Source organism: Cannabis sativa, chromosome 9 (assembly GCF_029168945.1).
Source record: "Cannabis sativa cultivar Pink pepper isolate KNU-18-1 chromosome 9, ASM2916894v1, whole genome shotgun sequence".
In the NCBI taxonomy this organism is placed as follows: domain Eukaryota; kingdom Viridiplantae; phylum Streptophyta; class Magnoliopsida; order Rosales; family Cannabaceae; genus Cannabis; species Cannabis sativa.
Window position 1 is genome coordinate 9,127,050 of NC_083609.1, and position 5,106 is coordinate 9,132,155.

At 37.5% G+C, this 5,106-nt stretch overlaps 2 non-coding genes across 2 annotated transcripts; one reads left to right on the forward strand and one right to left on the reverse strand.

Moving 5' to 3' along the window:
* Positions 1-327: 327 nt before the first annotated feature.
* LOC133031633 (small nucleolar RNA R71) lies at positions 328-434 on the forward strand. Its single transcript, XR_009684734.1, has one exon. It is a non-coding gene; the product is annotated as a small nucleolar RNA R71 (small nucleolar RNA).
* Positions 435-4,732: 4,298 nt separating this feature from the next.
* LOC133031620 (small nucleolar RNA R71) lies at positions 4,733-4,839 on the reverse strand. Its single transcript, XR_009684723.1, has one exon. It is a non-coding gene; the product is annotated as a small nucleolar RNA R71 (small nucleolar RNA).
* Positions 4,840-5,106: the final 267 nt, after the last annotated feature.

Sequence of the window (5,106 nt, forward strand, 5' to 3'; positions counted from 1 at the left end):
CATGAGACATCATCACTTTGAATGGCAGCAGCTGGTTGAATATTTTTAGCGTTCCCAATACTCAAATTCTTCAAAACATTCGTCATGGAAGCCATTTGAGCTGTCAAAGCTGTTATTGCATCTACCTCAAGGACCCCCGCCACTTTTCTACTTGTTGGAGCTCTAATGTTGGACCATTGGTAGTTGTTACTTGCAATGGTCTCCAAAATCTCAAATGCTTCATTGTAAGACTTCGACAAAATAGCACCATTGGCCGATGCATCTAACACCATTCGAGAAGCTGCATTCAACCCATTATAAAAAGTCTCCATCTGAATACAATGTGGAATGCCATGATGTGGACACTTTCTCAAAAGTTCCTTAAACCTCTCCCACGCATCACTTGTGGACTCATCTTCAAGTTGCTGAAAAGACATGATCTCACTTCTGAATTTTGCATTTCTAGTAGGAGGAAAGTATTTCCTCAAAAACTTCTCAGCAAGGTCATTCCAATTGGTCACAGAATCCGGAGGCAAAGTGTTGAGCCATGATCTAGCTCGGTCTCGTAGTGAGAATGGGAATAGCTTCAACCTTAACACCTCTTCACTCACTCCTTGGATCTTGAAAGAATCACTCACCTCCAAGAATGAACGGAGATGGAGGTGAGGATCCTCAGTTGGCATCCCGCTGAATTGCCCCACGGTTTGGAGCATTTGAAACATCACTGGCTTGAGCTCAAAGTGCGGTGCCTGTATTTCAGGCCTCACAATGCCTGGATTGAGCTCATTAAACATGGGGGCTGCATACTCCCTTATAGCCCTTGCTCGATCATCTGCCAATATGATGGGATTAACAACTTGTTGAGCAACCCCATCATCATCAAAATTCTCAGCCATGATGTCTCGGCCCTTAACCTTTTGAACCCTTCTTCTTCTTCGGAATGTACGTTCAATCTCGGGGTCAATAGGAGCAAGTTCAAAGTCCTCTTGTTGGTTCATACACTATAGATACCTGAGATTTCAAAGACAAACCAGCAAGATTAAAAGCACAAAAATTCTTAGAATGTCAATTAGTTGATAAAACAAAATTTAGAACTTAAAGTCCCCGGCAACGGCGCCAAAAACTTGTTGTGAAAATTATATTGCTTTATAATTGCGCAAGTGTACACAATCACAAACAAGTAATACAATGATAAGTAAATCAAAGTTCGTCTCCACAGGGACTTTTTACTAAATAATGCTAAATCAACTAAGAGCAATTCCAAGAATTTCAAAGAAAAATAAAATAAAATCACACATCAATTCACAAGAAAAATTTATAGCCTTGAATCTAAACTTGAGAACTAATTTTTTAAACTAAATAAACTACAAATAAGAAACTAAAAGTGATTAAAGTGGTAGTAATTTCAGAGTTGGAAAATAGACTTGGGTGATTAATTTCCACTTGTATGTCCCAGTTGATACAGCAATGACCCAGCAATGATTCAGCAATCCTGGCAGAGTTAACAAATTTCAACAAAAACCAGCAAGCTTTTTCCAAAACTTGCAACTAACCATTCATAATCTCACAATGCATTCCTACATCAGTTTAGATCACAAATAGCCCAATAAAGCATCAAATCCTTAGTTATACATGGTAGCAAAATATTCCTATTTCACTACTAATTAATACCTAAAAGTAAAGGTAAAAATCATGCATCAATTAGAAGGGTTCAACTAGGTCTTACTTTTCCAAGTAAGATCTAGCTTGCTAAATGTTAAAAATGGCCAAAAATTAACATTCATTCAACTTTTCATCACATCTAATTGAACAAAGACAAGATTACTTCATCATTGCAAAGTCAAAACACTAGTCCATACAAGGGTTTATAACCACCCAAATCTCAAAAAGTTTAGTTCATAACTGAAATTAAAAACTCAAAACCAGAAAATGTATTGTTCATGAAGTTAAAGAGAAGCTTAAGGAGAAGAAAATGATACAAAACGAAGTGGAGAGCAAGAGAGATGAGTATTGAGCTCAAATCCTTCTTTGAATGTTGCCTTCTTCTCCTTCTTCTCAATCTTCTTCTTCTTTGTACTCTTCTTCCTTCTTAGTACTCTGAAACTTTCTTTTCTCTGCTGTATATTTCGTACCCTATTCAAGTGCAGCCACCTTTTTTTAATTCATCCTCTCCTTCTCTTTTTGTTCCCCAATTAGGGTACCAAAGTTTACCCTAATTGGAAATCCCAATCATCACCCACTTGTCCTTCATTTTCCACATGTTTGTTGAGTCACTAGCCAAATTCCGCCACCTCAGCTCGTTTTTCTTTTCATTAAAGCCAGCTGGACATTCTGCCAAAATGAACTTACTGGGCTGACAGATTGCTACGCGATGAATGCTACAGCAATGCCAGTCAGCAATAATCATTTTCCTGCTCCTTTTTCCCCTTGTCCCAAAAATTTTCAAATACCTATTCTTGTATTTTTTTTGCTTAAAACACATAAAAACAATAACATGAGTCTATTTAACACTTACTAACACACACACTTCCATTTATTACAAAGACACAACAAACTAGACACAATTACACAATATAAACATTAATTGATCCACAATTCACATTAAATTCAAGCTTAAAGATATGATAATAACTCTAAATCTTAGAGTTATCAAATTCAGATACATTGAGATTGTTCTTGGGGTATTATTGTATTATCACAAAAGAGTTATATCGATAAAGTACTCAAAAAGTTTGACATGCAAGATTGTAGACTAGGTGATACTGTTAGGTTATATTTAGCCTATGTTTCGGGTCTTTAAAGTTAGCATTTTCTCGTCTATTGGTGCCTTTTGGAGCAGTTTTACGCTTGATTTTCATTGTTTCAGGTTCCCGGGGTGTTAAATTTCAAATTCAGTCAAATGGTGAAAAGATGGGACAAACTGGTAAAAAATTAGAAAATTCGGCTCCAGACGCGTCAGTAGTCGCGACCTCCAGAGAGCTAGGTCGTGACCTTTTTTCCTGGTCGCGACTCTGGTCGCGACCCTTTTTCCTGGTCGCGACTCTAGTCGCAACTTCGAGGATTGGCAGAAACTCGGTTTTTTGAGTTTTGCCTATAGTCGCGACCAACTTAAATGCTAGTCGCGACTAGGTACGGAAATCCCAGATTTGACCTAATTTTGATTTTTTTCTCTAATTGGAGGCACACCTCTCATCCTTATATAAGGAATACGACACTAAAGGTCAACCTAAGCAGAAAAAGACCTAAAAAGTGGATGAAGGTGGAGAGGAAGCTATCCTGAAGACCCGGAGGGATATCACCTTCTAGTTTCTTTCTTTTACCCTTAATTTCTTCTTTTATGTTTAGTTTTGTTTCTGAATTAATCATGGATGTTTTTAAAGTTTTTATGAGCTAAATTTCCCATTAAGGGAGGATGATGAATGTTGTTTAAGTTTATGCCTAGTTAATAAATAATTGTCATTCCTTCATCTTGTATGTGAATACTATCTATATTTGTGTTTAATTCCATGTGCAAGCTTGATCACCTTTTACATGTTTAATGATCTCAATTCGAAATCTGAAAAGTGAGAATTGAGAATGCTAAAATTGGATAGTCTAGGTTTTGATGTGAAACGAAAGTATTTACATAGCCTCAGTGACAAATAGATTATTGCTTAATGCTGATTTTGTGTTGATTTAATTAAGAAGTTAATTAGAGAACATAATATTTACAACCTAAAAGATCTGAAAAGAGTTAGGTTAATTTATAATCTGTCATTCACATTAAGATAAGGATAGCAATTAGGTATTAACATTGGTAACTTATCAACAGGATTCACCTCCCTAATCTCTCATCTTGATTAATCGTCCTTTATTTTCTATTTAATTTTCTGAGTTATTTACTTTTAAATTGCAAAATTATTATTTTACCAAATAGAATCATAAGTATAGTTTAGTAGTACTTAATCCAATTCCCTGTGGTTCGACCTCACTTGCGTGAGATACTATTTGATTGCGTATACTTGCGTAGTAAACATAAAATTCGTAACAAGTTTCTGGCGCCGTTGCCGGGGAATTGTGTAAAGATTAATATTACACAAAATTATACTAACTTCTACTTTGGTATATTTTTCTTGCTGAATTTTCTAACCGTTTTCTTGCAAAACTGTTCTTATTTATTTCAGGTATTTTTAAAGTGCATGCGCCGCCAAGGGCAAGCAGTTGTAGTACCCGTTGACCCTGAAATCGAGAGAACTTGTAGGAGGAACCGAAAGAACAAAAGGCAAGAAAGAGTTTCAGCAACTTCTGAAACATCAGAAATTATGGCTGCCAATGTGAATAATAACGCTGGAAACAATGGAGGTAATAACGGTAATAATGGAGGTGTCGTTGAAGATCAAGCTAATGGCCGTAGCTTGAGAGACTATATCCTCCCTACTCTTACAGGAACTCAGTCATGTATCAGGCCACTGGCAGTGGAGGCTAACAACTTTGAAATCAAGCCTGCCATACTCCAAATGGTTCAGTCGTCAGTGCAGTTTGGTGGACTACCTTCTGAAGACCCCAATCTGCATCTATCAAACTTCATAGAGTTGTGCCAGACTTTCAAAGTAAATGGGGTTAGTGATGACGCCATTCGATTGAGACTGTTTCCTTTCTCACTCAGAGAAAGAGGCAAAAAATGGTTAATTTCCTTGCCACCCAACTCCATTGCCACCTGGAATGACTTGGCTACAAAATTTCTGTCAAGTTCTTTCCACCAGCAAAGTCTGCCAAGCTGCGAGGAGAAATCAACAACTTTTGCCAACAAGATAATGAATCTCTCCATGAGTCTTGGGAGAGGTTTAAAGATCTGATCAGAAAGTGCCCTCACCATGGTATAGAGAAGTGGATGCTGGTTCACAATTTCTACAACGGGTTGGGTGGTAACACTAGAACTCTGATAGATGCAGCAGCTGGTGGAGCTTTTATGAGAAAGAGTGCTAATGAGGCTTACGATCTATTGGAGGAGATGGCTCTAAACAATCAGCAGTGGCCAACTGAAAGGAGTCAAACTAAGAAAGTAGCTGGGGTGTTAGAGGTTGATGCCCTCACAAAGTTGACAGCTCAGGTTGAGGCATTGACAAAGCTAATTGTAGGGCAAGCTAA